We start from the raw sequence: 16,993 nt of genomic DNA, 5'->3' as shown, positions 1-16,993 counted from the left end.
GGTATATCTGAAAAGGTGGACTTTCAAAAAGACAGTCTGAGTTAAGCATAGGCAGGAATCTCCTCACTCAGTACCTGGCTACTGTGACTTTTGTTTTTAGCTGCTGGTGGTGCCCAGGCAGCCTCTGGGGTCTCTGATCTCCCCCAGGAGCAGAGACATTCACTTTGGGTGTTGCAGAGATGGGTGACACAGCCTTCAGCTCCATTCTGGGAGTTGCCCCCAGGATCTCCATGTAGAGGAATTTCTCCATTGCATCCTGCCAATCATTTATGGGGGAAAGGCACTCTGAGGCAGAGGTGGCTTGGTGGTAAATGTCATTGGTAAAAGCTGCAGACTATGGCATTCTTTTGCCTGTTAAAATGAGACCAATGAGCTATTGAAATAATCTCCCAGGGAACTGGTGGATGCCCCAACATCAGACACTTCAAAGAGTCAGCTGACACAGTTCACACATCTTGTCTAGACTGTGTCTTTGACAATAAAGGTTGGACTAGACGAATCTTGAGGTCCCTTCAAACATGCAACAAGACAAGAAGATATGATAGATAGATATCATAGAAGATATGATTCTGTTATTCTATGATAATATCTTATTTTTTCCTTCTTACAAAGTTGTCTTGTTCATACAAGAAGCTCTAGTTTCACAGCCTTTTGGGCACAGCGTGCTGAGAATTGGGTGCTTTGGTGCCTCAAAAGACAACACTGCATTGACAGGAGGCGTGAAGGCCTTGGGCCTTTCCAAGTTAGCTGAACAGTGCTGCCACAAACAAGGTGCCTACAAAAGCCCTGGTGGAATTAGTGTGTCAGAAACCATGGAATTTTCAGTATTTCTGATTAGAAAGCATATACTCGAAGGAAATAATACAGAATTTGAAATATTTAAGACCAAGCCATATTTCCATAGAAATCAGTGGGATATTTGACACAGACTTTTAAAAAACAAAGATTTCACTCTAAATAGTCTATTTATGAGGAACAAATGATATTTTAACATACCAGTTAAAACCACTTTTCCAAACTGTTTCAGGAAAATTATTAATAACTGAAGAAATCTGAAAAAAACCAAAATGTTGAAAAATACTTAATTACCATAGCAACGCCTATTTTACTGCTGAATATTATAACTCCAGAGAGACGCAGAGCTGCCATGATCAGACGGCTTCTTTTAAAGTTTCCTGATCACTAAAATCAAAGAATTTTACTGCATAATCCTCTTTAAACACAGTAACAAAAACAGCTTCCCTCAGCATTAGTCACAGTGTGCCAAACGGTTTTCCACACCTTTCCATACACAGAGATCACCTTCACTTAAAGCTATTAAAAACCATTTTTGTTACAAAACAAAATATAGAATCATGTTAAATAACAAATGATACTTCAAGATCTGAAAGGAACCTTTTCTTTCATGACTCAGTCTCACTGAGGGAGGCAAATAGTCTGCGTTGTCTCTATATCCTACACACTTGCACTGTGAAACTGACTTACTGCACAGTAGATAAATATTAGGAACTCCCAAAAGCATAAAAGAAAATAAATCTGTCACAGTGTTATTACCAATGAACTTGTCTTGGTTATAGATCCATAAGTTGATGATCTGCCTCTGAAATATATTTAGCAAAATATGTGATAATTTTAAATGCACAAAAATATTACTGATGTGCTAAAAGCTATCATTCTGCCTGTCAAAGGAAATGGACTACCTCTGACCTCAGCAGGCTTTCAATCAGACTTTACAACTTCTGAGCTGGAGGATTTGTGGCCAATGGGAGCCAGGCAGACTGAGAGGAATAATGCTGGGCAGCATGTCACTGCTCCTGAGAAAGTGTCCAGTTTTCCCACTGCTCCCTCTGGCCTTGGAAAATGGATGCAGCAGCAGGTACCTATTTGTGTTACCAAAATCTCTTAAGATTGTTCCTATCCTAAGAAGATCTATTACAGAGGACAAGATCCACACATTCTTAGCACTGATCTCTTACAACTGATGACAGGTTTTTTTAAGCCATTGAAATTTTGTCAACTCAGAGCAATTTTGGCACACTTGATGAAACCTTTGAGAAAAAAGATCATGGAAAAGCCTGACATGCATGTATCTGCTTGCCAGCACGAGTTCTGACAAAGCTGAGGACATCCATGCTGGAGGTGACAACAGAGGGTGGAGGCGGAGAGCTGGCTCAGTGGGAGCAGGGCAGCTGTGACATGTCAGGGACACATTTGCACAGGGCAGTCTTCAAACTCAATTATTCCCCATTATTTTTGACTGATGATGAACAGAGACCCTATTATAACAAAAGAATCTCCTGATATGCATGAAGTACCATAGAGAAAAATAATACAACTTTGTGGAGGCAGCAAGCTGTTCTACTTTATTTCTGGCTATTTATAGCTCACTTGAACATTTTGACAATCGCAAACAATTCTGTAGACTAGCTATTTAGATGACCTGCTGAATGTATCCCAACAGAAACTTGAGGGGTTTAATAATTTTCTAGCCAAAGAGAATTAAACTTGTGATTCATTGAAGAATGCTACAAATAAAATCAGACATTGAATTTTTAAACTTTCACTTTTTGTAAATTATCATTTAATTAGATTGTTACCCCAATTTACTGCCTCACCCTCAAGTGTAAGTCAATTCTTTTATATGCAAATAAACCCCCAAACACCTCACTTTACATTTCAGCATAAGAAACTGCATCAGTACTTCATTTAAAATCTTGAGCACTGGGTTAAAAGGAAAAACTTTTTGCAAGGCTGCACCATAGCAGCAGTTTCATCACACTATAGGAAAGCTTTCATTCAGCCATTACTGTCACCAAGGAAATTGAAGTTAATTCTAGCTTCCACCTTCTCAGATACAGACTTCTGGTAAAAATGTATGGCCTATTTTTGAAACCTCTGTAAATACCTCTACTGACTTTTGTTGCTGCCTAGATCAATTTCCTGACTAGCAGACTCCAAATAGACTGAATTAAAATATGTTTGATATTATGTGTCATTAGTAAGTGAGCACTCTTACCTTCTCAGATAGAAGACATCTTTACAACATTTGCATTTGAAAGGGATGAGTAATTGTCAGCTTTGAAAGAACGTAACTTACATGTTTTCTGCATAATTTTGCATACCACTTAAAAATTCTCTCTCTCCTGCCATATCTTTCATATTCCTTTATGCTTAGGTTTTCCAGTATCTCTTGGCCTGCCAGTTTGTCCATATCTCTCAAGAGTACTACTTGGATACTCCCAGAAGAAAGATGAAAGCTCAGTCTTGCTCTGTTTTTCTTCAAATCATTTCACCAATGTCTGCTGGGGATTATCCATGGAAAATAATTTACAAAAAGAATTTATTTGCTACATAAAAGGCAAAATAAAAATAAGGTTTATCTTCTAACTAATTAAAATTTGTGCAAACTCAGCATTAGACACCTTTCTTTTAAGCAAATACTCATTCTCCATCTTTATGGAATGTCATACAAGTTTGTTTCTATACAGAGCAAACCAAAGAAAAAGTGTCCTGGACCTTCTCCTGCACATTTTAGCTCTTGTTAGTGGAGTCATTGCATGGTGCTTCTTCAGCGATGGAAATCAACATTGAAAAAACATAGAAGTAAGTCATCTCTTCCATTTGGGTAAACAAAAGCTACTCTTCAAGAGGGATCTTATGAACCTTTTAATAGTGGTGCCATGTTCTTTGTACTAATAGAAGGCATGTTCTTTGTACTATGTACAGGATCTAAAGGATATATTTTGCTACCGAAGTTCTGCCCCATCTCCTTTTATTCTGTATGTAATGACCTCCAGCAAAACAAGGCAATGCCCATGAAGTGATGGTGAACACCACATCCCTTTGTAGTGTTTCACAGACTCACCATTATAATTATTTGCAATAGTGACCTTTTATTATTTGTATAAATGATGTATTTGTCCTTTTTTCCCAAAAAATTTCCAGTTGTGATTCTGACTTCTTGATTTCTCAAACTTTCATCTTAATAGCAATAAAGATAATGCTTGGAGTAGGAATTCTCATAAAAGGTTGTAATGTAATGTACTGTCTGTATTTTAGCCTGTCCATAATAACTAATACTAAGTATTAGTAGTATCTGTAAAGATGGTTTCTTTCAACATTAATTTTCCTTGGTCAAGGTTTGATTTAGTCAAGTTGCCAGCGAAACCATACTGACTCACAAAGTTCTAAAATTAGCTTTTATTAAGTTCTAAGCATATCTAATAATCTCAACAGGTCTAATAGAATTATTATCTTCTAATTCTTCTAGAATCTATACTACTTCATTTAAATTTACATACTTTACACAGTTCCTTAGAAGTCATGAAGTTTAAGCAGAATGTAAATTCAACCCAAATCTTATTGTTTTGATTATAAATTTCCATGAATATTGTTGTGCACTTCCTAAAAGAAGGGAGGGAAAAAGGCATAAATAGAAACAAAAATGACCAGAAATAATCAGAATCCCAGAAAACACATATGACTTTAATTCAGAGGTTTATCTGTTGAGATATCTGCTTCCCCTAGTGCTTTCAGGTGATATCTTTCCAAGGCATTTGCAAGACTGTTTCAGGCCTGAAGTCTGATTTACCATTGCGCTTTTTTTTTTTTTTTTGTCAAATAATTTTGAAGCGTTCAAATAAAAGTCAATCTTACTTAACAGAAGAGGGGGAGTGGGGGGAAAGAAGGAGAAAAAAGGGACATTTTCTTTGTAATTTTATTTAACAAAAGACGAGAAAAAAAACCAAACATAATTTTGCTTTGCCACCATGGAATAAACAAATGCAGAAGTTTTCCTGCCTTGGAGCCTAAAAAAGTCTCAGACTTTTCTTTTCTTTTCTTTTCTTTTCTTTTCTTTTCTTTTCTTTTCTTTTCTTTTCTTTTCTTTTCTTTTCTTTTCTTTTCTTTTCTTTTCTTTTCTTTTCTTTTCTTTTCTTTTCTTTTCTTTTCTTTTCTTTTCTTTTCTTTTCTTTTCTTTTCTTTTCTTTTCTTTTCTTTTCTTTTCTTTTCTTTTCTTTTCTTTTCTTTTCTTTTCTTTTCTTTTCTTTTCTTTTCTTTGTCGTATTTACAGGTACTTTCCTGACATTGCCTTCAACTCAATGTGCACATGGATGCTGTGTATACACACACAGGCTGCTCTGAACATCCTAGTTCCATTAAGTTTATGATCAAATTTAACCCCATGAGACCACTACTGTAGGTGATAACAGTCACAGTTCTTATACATCCTGTCTATCAACACTGTCTATCAAAATCTACTTGTTCTTCTCATTGAGCCTAAAGTAAACTTTAGAGTAGGTTTTGGTATTATTTTTCTATTAAAATCTCCTTTAAGTTAAACTCACACCTCCCAGAAAAGGAAAAAAACCTTCAAATTAACTTATTTTATGATTGCTTCACTTCCTAAGGTTTAGGCTACATAAAGTAATCTGTGTCCAGGCTCATCTGTCAGATCCCCAAAATCTTCATAAACCAAACAACATTACCAGATCAGTTGATAAGCCAGCATTTGATTCTGCAACCACAGCTCCTTTTGCCCATACTGGCCAGAAACACCAGCGCTCAGAAGGAACAATATGGGCTGCTTCTGGACTAGTATTGCTTTTAAAGAGTATTTTGATCTTATAAGAAATATTACAATGAAGTCTTTATTTCACTGATCAAATACTATTTGCTTTCACAGTCATTCTGAGGCGTTCAGTGCATGCAGTCTATGTTGTCCTATGTCAAATGAAGGGTATGAACAAAGGAAAATATTTCCCCCCAACACCTGCCTCCTTCATTCCAAATCTGAGTATTAGCATCCAGAACTGGGACTGTGTCTCTGCATTCCTCCTCAAGCTCTGCACGGTGCTGAGAAGGTCATCCAAACCACAGTTTTCAAAAAGTGGCCACAAGTTATGCTTTCTTCATATTCTGGGTATCTAATATAAAACAGCTGTGGATGAATTTGCATGCATAGTGAATACTCACAACTCCAGGTGGGGGTGGTTCCCACTGCATAAAACTTCATAAAAAGGTCTCTTCATTAAAAAGCGCTTTGAAACACGATTTTCTAGGTGGCTTTCTAAAAGTAGCAGACATCTCCGACAGTGGGATTCTAGCACAAACCATTTCTACAGGAATGCAGTGAAGGGAAGTTCACTAACAGTTGAGAATCACTGCAAGTCTGCAGAGATTCTGGCAGTGGAACAGATAGCCATCATAGTATATGGACCCACAACTCTGAGTTAGTAGTCTGCAAAAAATCAAAAGGTTTTGCATAAAACCAGTGCCAAAACTGAACTACATCTTCCCCTACATGTAAATATAGTGTTACATGCACAAGCACACAAGCAAGGAGAGTGGAAGAATGCAAAAGGAATAAACAAACATTCCAAGCTAAACTATCTGTATTTATATTATTTAGGTATTTATAAATTAAAACAGTTGTGGCAACACTGCAAGACAGATGTCTTTTGAAAGAGTTAGCTGTTTCTCCAGTTTAAAAAGCTTGTGAAACTGCCTTCCATACAGCATGAGGAAAGTGAGGCATCTTCCAGAGATTCCAACATGTCAGGTTATTTAATGACAGCATCCAGACCACGTAAAGAGTGACCACTTTCACATTTCTCAGTCTGAGTATATATATATCTATATTCTGCTCAGGTAGAATGCATGCTGTTTTCACTGAAATGAAGCTCAGCTATGCATCACAGAAGCTATCATGTTTATTTCATAAATGATGAATACTATTTAAGGAGTCAAGAGTTACATGTAGACACAAGCTAAGCCAAGGTACTCAGAAAGATATAGCAAAGAAAAACGTGGATACCCACCTGTCCTAGCAAGGCTATGGGAGGATTGGGTGAAATTTATTTTGCTGCTTGAGGGAATCTGACCTGGTATCTCCCACCTGGAGGTGAATATGCTGATCATAAAAGGTCGGCTATTTTAAGACACAAGGGTGAGGCATTCCATTATTTCTGTTCAAACTGTTCCACTTTGCATGGAATGAATATTCATCAGGCTCCTGAGAGAATGAAAGTGCAGAAATATGTCTATAACTGGGCTGTTAGGGTGCCTAGTGGGAAAGGTGGGTGAGAGGAACACATTCCCTTGAAATATGTGGGCACCCCTGGCTAAGCAGCAGCACAGACATGATGTTAATAATCTGTGTTTGGGACTGAAGTCTTCATACTGGAGATTAGATGGAATTTGAATGTTCAAATCTGGTTGTAGCAGCAGCCCTCAGACACACTACTGAAAAGGCAACCTGGAAATTAATAGTTGTCTATTTAGCGCTGGATAGTGAGGATAGTAAGGAAAATACAGTGTGAAACTACTCACAGAATGATGAAAAGGCCTCTCCTAGAGCTGCAGGGATAAAACTTCTCCCTCCAAACTAGCCTTATATAGGCATCTGGGAGAACAAATGATCCTGGCAGAGAAGTAATTAACTAGAATGACTGCAAAGAACTGATAATAGAATGTCCTATATTCATCAAAAAGTCATTCATCTAGATATTCTAAAAAGCAGATTAAATAACTGTTCACATGAACTCTTGTATTTTCACCTTTAGACTGTTGCTTTAATGACTGTGTAATTATTGGAATTAATTGGGTTTGAAGGAACACTAGTATTTTTAACATAGGTTTTATCAGGTAGTGACAGTATTTTTTGTCTTATGGTAAGTTTGCATTTTCTCTCTCAGATGCCTTATTATTGGATCAAACTTCTCAACTGTGTAGCTGGTGATAAAATCATCTGTGGTAAAAAAGGTGCTCATATACATCTGTTCACACTGACTTCTGCTGGCTTTCCTCAGGAATGAATCTGTCCCACAAAGCTTATTATGAAATTATTTAGAGAGATATTGACAAAGTTACACTGTAATGAGTAAAGAAATTTCTGTATATTGCCCTGAAATGACTGCTATAGAGAAAGGCACTTAGGGATGGCTTCTTTTACAGACAAAATCTTCAGAATTTAACAAAAGGGAGCAACACTGTTTTAAGATTCAGCAACAAAAATGCTTTATGGGATCTGTATGTACTGTATATTAGGCCATTTGGAATTATACTTTAAAAAATAAAGAAAAGATTAAATTCCTACATTGTTTAAGTTCTAGTGAGGAACAACACAGCATCCACAAGAATGAGTGGCCAGCTCACACTGACTGAGATCAGTGACTGCTCCATTAAGGAGGTGGATCTTCCTGCTCTGAGTACAGCCCATCCAACTGGAAAGACAGAAAGGTTTTAGCTAAGGAACACCCAGGGACACTTGTGCCTTTTCAGTTTAGTCAGAGTTCATTTCAGATCTTCTGGCTGCCAAAAAGCAGCAGGTTTACTTCTGTTTGCAGCTGGTTTGACACTGCAGCTGCATTTTCTGTGGGAGAGCAGTAGCAGCCATTGCCTTCACAAGAACTCTGCTGTGTAATTAAGTTTTACTAATAAAGGCTGAATGTACCAGATTAATAACCTTGTCTCTGTACTGCAAACTGGTAAATTAGAGTTGGATTTCTGTCTCTCTAAGAATTGTTGCTAGATTCAGGACACTGCTTTGATACCTTTAATTTAATTACCTACTAAAATATTATGCCATTCCTCTTCCACAAAGTGCACATTCTAGCCAATAGAGACACGCTGATTTACACCAGGTCTGGGGTCTGTGTAGGAAAAATTTAGGTTATATTTTTTCAGGACACTTGAGAAAAAATATCTGGGGCTTTTGTTCCTGCTTATAGAGGAATCCTATAAGCATCCTATATATAGACTAAATATAGACTGTGGTAAATGCAAACCTTTCCCCTCCAAGGTGTGTTCTTTGTCAGAGCCAGAATTTACGTTTGCCTGTTATCTCACTTTGAGACTCACTGTCCTAAAATCACAGAGATTTAGATCTGGGAAGGACAACAGGATGCTGTCCTGTCCCTCCCCTGCACTGTCCCCAACAGGTACTGGTATGAACTGTCCTTAAACACATCCAATAAAACACATTCACACATATTCTTAAATACTTCAGTATTAAATACTTCGACAGCCAAAATACTCCTTCTTAAAAGACTGCACTAATTGTGCAATTTAGAAATTACAGTATTTAGTTGCAGTGGCTTGTTTTTGTCCTTCCTTTCTGGTCTTAAGTAACAAGTGACCATTATTTTATTTATAATGATCTATTTTTACATACTAGATGATTTAAATTTCCCCTTTTAATGTTCCCTTTTGTAACCTAAAGGAATGGGATTACCTTTCTTTATGGATTATGTTTGCTAAATCCTTTAGCATTCCTTGCACCATGCTGTGGATTTTTTCCAAATCATCTTTTTTAAAATGTGGTGTCTAAAAGTGGACACCTGGTCTGAGATCCAGTTGGCTCCCAGGCAGAGCAAAACAGTTACTTCCCAAGGGTTGCATACAATATTCCTAGGAATGTATTTTTGACCAGGACTTTTTCTTGGAAAAAACACCATGTTGTTAGTCATAGTCAATTTGTGATTCACCACAACCCTCGGATCCTTCTCTGTGTAAAGTCACTCCTGTTACATGTCTATTTTCATATCTTTTATTGAATTTCATCTGCTTTTAATTTCAGAGGATGTCTGATATTTTAGACTCGTAAATTTCCAGTTTTGATGCTGTCATCTAAGTCGGAGCAACTTCTCTGTTCATATTGACCGTAGATTTTCTAAACATATTATTTGAACTTCATCATTCAACCATTAATAAGACTACTTAAAAGAAATGGGACTCCACATGAGGGTTCACATTCTTAATGTGAATGACTGAAAATTATTCTTGGCAGTCACTCCATAACCATGAAGAGGGGGTTCAGCACTCACTTTACTTGGGTATGGGTAAACCACCATGGTGGCTGTGGAAGTGCCCAGCATTATAGTCTATTATGACACCTTTTCCCAACATCCACCTTTCCAGCAAAGTTATACACGGGGAGGAAGTAATGAAGATGGATGCAGACCCTTCTCATAGGGTGAGGCAATGATGACAAGCCGAAATGTAGGAAATTACACTCAAACACACAAGACTTTTATTCTTTTTTTCCCGTGAGTGTGGCCGAACACTAACAAGTTTCCCAGAAAGTGGAGTCTTCAGCTTGATGACACTCAAAAGCTGAATGGACAGGGACCTAAACAACTTGCTGTAGCTGACCCTGCTTGAGCTGGGACATGGATTACAGACCTCCTGAGGTCTCTTCCTGTCTCAAACATTCTGCAATTCTTAGAATTTATAAAACAGTGCTATTTGTTTTACATGTCCTCCCTTGAATTCAGAGAGTGTTTTGCAAGCAGTTTTAACTTTTCATAACAATAATGTTTAAAAACCTGAAGTCGTGGTCTGCTCTGCAGCTGAAGGTCAGTCTGGGAACCAGATTAGACATTTTGCTAGTCTTTGCAATATGACATGAATGACATGTAGTTTTTAAAACAGTATTTGAAACTCAGTAGTTGACTTCTCTCGATACTGAGAGCATATCTTTTTAACCCTAGATCAAAGTCCTTCTCCCATCTTGAGCACTGGTATTAGACAGTTTCCCTGTCACAGTCTCCCTCTTCCCACCAGTCCACCTTTAAAAAGCAGTATGTTATTTTTAAGGAAGTTGAAGCTCAGCGATGCTGACAATATTAGTAAAGATCTGCATCCAAATTCATGACTCATATGACCCAGGGCAGGCCTCTGCAGTCAAATGGGAGTATTGGCAAGCGTCACTTGTGACCTGGACTCCATTCCCTGTGTTCCCAGAACCTCACAGTCACTTCATTAGTGCCCACATGGATGAGTAACATGAATAGCATGAGTCACAGTCAGTGACTGGATATGCCTCAACAGTCTTTCCACTGTGCCTAAGGTTTTTGAATTAGTCAAGAAGCCCATGTCCCAGCAGGATGGTCAGACGGGCAGATGGATGTCTCTGGCCCCAAGACAGAGAGTCTCTAATCACAGTCATCCACTGAGAAGTTTGTCACTGGAGCAGCACAGAAAATAATAGGATTGTACCTTACAGCTCTTACTGAAGAGCTGAACCAAAATGCATTTGTCTTAAAGCAGGAAATTTTCAACATTTATCCCTCCTAAAGGAGTTTACCTTTCTTTTCTGCTGCAATGGGGAATCTCTGGCATCTGAATGCAGTAGGCATGGGACCTGACTCTTAAAAGAACCTACAGCTTTTCCAAATTAATGACTTGGAAACTGACGGGGTGGACAAAATACACTCAGCTAGTCTTGTACCCTGATTTTGATGCTTGGCAGGAATTTAAAAATTATTCATGCTCCTTTTTGTTCTCTTATTTAACAGGTTGTTTTTCAGCACTTTTCTACTTTCTTGACAGTTACTGGTTGTGAAATAAGGTAAAATACACTTAAATATAATGGAGGGTTTTAAACTATCTGTTCACACACGGTACTAAAACATAGTACAAGCACATGTCCTGAACAAGAGGGCTATAGCAGAGTGAGAGAAAAAAACCCAACACATTTAACACAACTCTCTCTATGTATATTTCTTAGTCATATAGTTGAAATCCACACTATGTCAGGTATAATTCTAAAACAGTAACACTATTTTTTCTTTTTATGTTATGAACACCAGTGTTTTTTTCAATTATTGGTAAACCTGCTGATAATTTCTTTAAAAGGCTAAAGGGGACTATTCTGATAAATCTTCCCTTGGAATTTAGGTGTCTATTAAGGTGTCTCTTCTACTGACAGACCTTCACATTTCCTTGTTACAAATGAGTGATTCTCCTATAAAAATAATTATATATAAAGACAAGAGCCCTTTTATGCTACAGGTGAAATACAGACAGGAAAGGCCTCATTTACAAGTCTTACCAGAAACTTCTGTGTGCCCTACCAAAGGTTATTGAAATGTTCGTTTTGCAAAAACTGTCTGCCTAGAGCCCATTCTACTAGCAGCATGACCCTCTAGTGAAGCTAATTCACATGATTTTCACCTGACTTGAAGACATAGAGATTCACATTATTAATTAATGTGAATAAACACATAGCTAATTTAAGAGCTTGAAAATTCAAACCCACGAGAGAAACACAAAAGCATGTGTGTTTTTCCCCCTTTACTTGACAAAGCTCACAGTAACTGTGAAGACAGAAGGATGTGTGTGGACTAGCAAAAAAAAAATTAAATAAAAATCTAACAGTAATTCCTGCAAATATTTTTTTTGTTAAGATTCTTGTTTTACTGCAATAAGCTCTACAGCTAACTCCTTCCCAGTTCCCAAAAAAAGCAAGCAATCTTGCACATTTTTAACTGCAAGTCAAGATTTCCATGAGGCATGTCTTTAAGTGCTCATACACCATTGGTTTCTTGTAAGTTATATTGGGCCAAAGCAATTGCGCATTTCTAAGATAAATCTACTTCTATAGCATTGAAGGCACAGCCCCACTACCACGTAGACTTTACTTATTTCAAGAACCAGGAGTTTTTAAGAGCTCCCCAAGGTTAAATACAGCATCCTGTGTGCAAGCCAAGTTGCTATGGTGACATAGCTTCATACTTGCATTACTTACTTGTTAATATAGGCCTTTGGCCTTCTGTTTTCTAATTGCTGATGGATGAACTATCAAACTGTCTCACATTAATACAAAGATGATGTGAATCATATTTCAAAGCACCAAACTAAACATGGTGCAATTAAGCCTGAGAAAAATGCATGATCCCAAGTAAAACTCTATTAAGAGAGATTTTAGATTTAAGCATTGCCTTTTAATTTGAAGCAATATTGTTTCAACCCATTAGACTCAAAATATGTTGCAGGAGGTAAAGACTGAAGAAGGAGCTACATTCAGAAAACCAAGACATTAAATGTCAGGAAATTATATTATTTCTATTAATATATATAATATTATTATATTATATTACTATATATATATATATATTTTGTATCAAAAAACAACAGCAGGAGAAACTAAATATTTCTAAGGTTCTGGTCTCAGTCCTGTGTGTTGTCTTGGCCTCCACCCACTGAGAGTTGAACCTCACTGCCTACTACTTGTAGGATACATGTATCCACCAGATACATAAAATAATAATATTTTTCATTTGTACATTGTTTGTTTATATCTTTATTTACAATTTGAACATTATGATGCTGTTGCAGGAAGCTTTCCAAGAAAGCCTTATAATCCTTGTCTATGGCTCTAATAATGACATTGTGAGAAACAGAAACCTTCTTTAGGCATAAAATAAATATAAAACTTCTGGATAGGGATCTTAACAGAGATCACAGCTCTTTTCACAGAGGTAGTTTGGGATATTTTTCATCTGTACTAGAAACAATCAAAGACATGTGAAAAGTTAATATGTTCAAAAACCATTAGGCCTTTTGTTTTAGAATTTGTATACAGGCAGATGGAGCAATTAAGTAGTCCTAGTGCACTGTCAAGAAGCGTAATATAACCAGAGTAGATGCTTCTCAAAGATCCTTTTATCCACAGTGAAGAAAGGCTCTGATTGCATTTTTACAAGCTCCAGAACATGCTGCAAGTGAAGGTTTCCCCTCTTCCTCTTTTCAGCATCTGGGCTTTTCCCTTAAGATTCCGCGCCACTCAGCACCTTTTGCTACCCAGTGACTTCTGACTAAATGCATGTCAAAAGAGAAAATCTGAAATACATATTTCATTCCCTATCACTTGACAAAAATTATCCTGAGGCAACACTTTTTTTTTCCTTTTTTCTGATATTCAGCATGTTGCAGTGGCACCATCAGCATGCAAAACCATTTTGTGTTCAACTGTATTTCACCTGATTAGGTGTATGCAGGCATACTTTTCATTTATAACAAGTCTAATGTTCTAAATATTTTTCAAAAACTTTATAATTACTTTTCTTCTGAGGAAGCAAGAATTTAGGCCCAGAATAGTAAGTGCTAATCCTTGGAAGAGGAACAAAATGAGATAATTTATGCAAAAACCCCTTGACTATTCTGCCAAGCTCATTGAGGTGAAAAGTGGCCTTAAATGATGATGAGATCAATATATTCTTATACTCAGAACGCTGTCCATTACTTTTGCTGGGAATACTCAGCTGAAGGTAAGTTTTTTCTTAATTTCAAAGTTTCTGTAGTTAATGGTTATAAGAGGATAACTTAAGACTGTCCACTCTGTTGTGCTGTTGAAGTAGTCTCTAATACATTTGAATACATTTGGGGGTTTTTGTTAATGCTTTAAGTAGGGAGTGGAATAGACTGAGAGAGCTGATTCACAATAGATCAAGAGGCACATTTTTAGGAACTAAATCTTTCAAATACTGCAGATCTCAACTTTCACAAGAACATCTAGTTTCATCCTTTAATATATGTTCCTATGGAGACCTAAGAAATTTGCAGTTCAAAGACCAGAAAAACATGTTCTGTGAAATATGTGAGTCCATAGATCCTAAAGAGGAATAAATATTTCTTACTTGAGAAAGGAAAAGTAATTATAATAGTTACAACTTTCAGCTGCTGTCTTGAGTGTCTTGATGCTTGTATGTCACATGCTTCAATCAAACACTCAGACTTCTGAAAGCTTCATAACCTTGGTTGCATGTACCTTGTCGTAGCAAATTGAAGGGGATGCTTTAAGAAGTTGAGGCTAGTTAACTAAGAAAAGTGTCAGGCAGTGAATGGGCTATTTGCCAGGCAGGGAATGAGTACATGTATGAAGATGCAGTAGTATCACTGTACCAATTAAGGACAAGGTTTGGAAATTAGCCATCCCAAACTGATCATCAAACCCTCTAGTCTCTAGAATCATAGTAATGAGACGCCACTCGAATCCCATGTTGATACATGTCCACAGTAAATTTAAGGTGCCCTGTGCAGAATGGCTTCAGAATGAATTTTACAGAATGCCAGGGTAGGAAGAGCATTTTACCTCTCACTACAGTAAAGATTTGCTAGCAGATTAGATAAGCAATGATAAACAATCCATGTTTACCATAAGAGAGGAGATGACTGCAAAAGGGGAATTAACATTTCCATACAAGGAAAAGCAGTCTATGAGGATCAACCTCCATCTTGAAAAAGTTTAGGATCTGTAGTCACAAAGGAGCTAAAAATCTCAGTGGAAAACCCAGTCCCAGTACATTCCTGGTCCCTTGCAGGCATCATCAAAAAGAATAAAAAGAAATACACTCATTCTTCCACAGTCCAACATTAATATACCACCTCCCAGGAGTGCAGTACTTGCAGATATTGTGTGCAAATACTACTTCATATTGGTCATATGGACTATGCAACTATTAGTGTTTATGGCTTGTGAGCTAGATGACTTCTAGATACAAGCTTAGGATCAATTGATGGTTTTCTTTAACATTTGTAGCTAGGCTGTCATTAAATATTTACAATAGTAAATAGTATTTATTTGGGCATTTTTTAATTGAGTACTTTTGTTTGCTTGAAATTTAATTTCCCTTGTATTACAAACTCAGAATATCTAGGTAAAATTAAAATATATTAATCCTATAAGAATATGTGACTCATTAGTACCAGTGTCCTGGGAAATACTCAGAGAAATGCAAATACACTGCTCCAGAATATTTAGAAAATACTAAGGCATTCCTCTTGTACAGTATTTCCTGGGGAGAGAACTGAAAACTTGTGGGTTAGAAACATAGATTCATAGAATTACTTACTTGGAAAAGACCTTTAAGATCTTTAAGAATCCAACATTAATGTAACACTTCCAAGTTCCACTAAACCATGTCCCTAATTACCACATCTATTTAACGGGAAGGACACAGACCTGTTGGGGTGAGCCCTGAGAAAAGCCACCAATATGATAGAGGAATAGAGCAGCTCTCCTATGAGGTGAGGCTGAGAAGCTTGGGATGGTTCAGCCTGGAGAAGACAAGGCTCTGGGGAGACAATATTGTAGCCTTTTGGTACTTGAAGTGGGACTACAACAAAGATGGGAACAAAATTTTTAGGTTTTCAACTAAAAGAGGGTTGATTTCAATTAGATATAAGAAAGGCTTTTTCACAATGAGGTGGTAAAACACTGGTTTCCCAGGGAGGCAGTTGATGTCCCACCCCTGGAAGCATTCAAAGTCAAACTGAATGGGGCTCGAGGCAACCTGATCTCAATGAAGATGTCCTGCTTATGCCAGGGTGGTTGGACTGGATGACCTTTAAAGATCCCTTCCAAATCAATCTATTCAATGGTTTTAAATATCCCCAGGAATGGTGATTCAACCACTTCCCTGGGCAGCCTGTTACAGCACTAGCTGTGAAATCTTTTCACAGCTTCTAGTGAAATTTTTTCCCAGTATCTAATCCAAGCCTCCTCTAGTTTGAGGCCATTTCCTCTTATTCTATCAACTGTTTCTTAGGAAAAGAGACCAACTCCCATCTCAGTACAACCTCCTTTCAGGTAGTTTAGGAGAATGCCTAGAGGTAATCACTTTCAGGGCCTGTAGGGAGACTGGTGGGTTGAGCTGCAAGTCTGTTGTAGGGATACTCAACCTTTTGCAATTTGATGAGGAGTGTGGAGTGACATTAGAGATTTGCTGCTCCTAGATTTAGGCTCCAGCTCTGAATTTTACTTTGGCAGAACTGACCTCTGTATTGACTATACAAAAATTAGGGAGAAGATATCTTATTTCAATGGACTTAATTATCTTCAACTGGTACCAGTCAAAACAGATATAAATAAATATGGTGTAGTGAGTGTCATTCCAACAGAAGATTATAATATTTAGAAGCTCTGCAGAACTGTTACTGTTTTTCAGTATGAAGTCATGAAGGTTGTCTCTCTCCTATTTATGGGTAGGCCTTCTACATCTGCCTGGAGTAGATAGCAATAGAACAATGCAGAACAAGCTTGAGCAGTCACTGCCAGCATTGTACCCATCCAACAGATAAAAACAGGATGCCAGTCTCCAGAGCTGTCAGTTCAGTAACTTTCAAAAGCATTTCAACCACTGGCAAAAATAAAACAGCCTTTTTCAGATTAATGCCAGAAATCCTGCACTGTGGTGAATAGGTAGTACTA

Source organism: Cyanistes caeruleus, chromosome 4 (genome assembly GCF_971803275.1).
Source record: "Cyanistes caeruleus chromosome 4, bCyaCae1.hap1.1, whole genome shotgun sequence".
In the NCBI taxonomy this organism is placed as follows: domain Eukaryota; kingdom Metazoa; phylum Chordata; class Aves; order Passeriformes; family Paridae; genus Cyanistes; species Cyanistes caeruleus.
The sequence above is the reverse complement of the archived record's forward strand: the minus strand, read 5'-3'. Positions refer to the sequence as shown.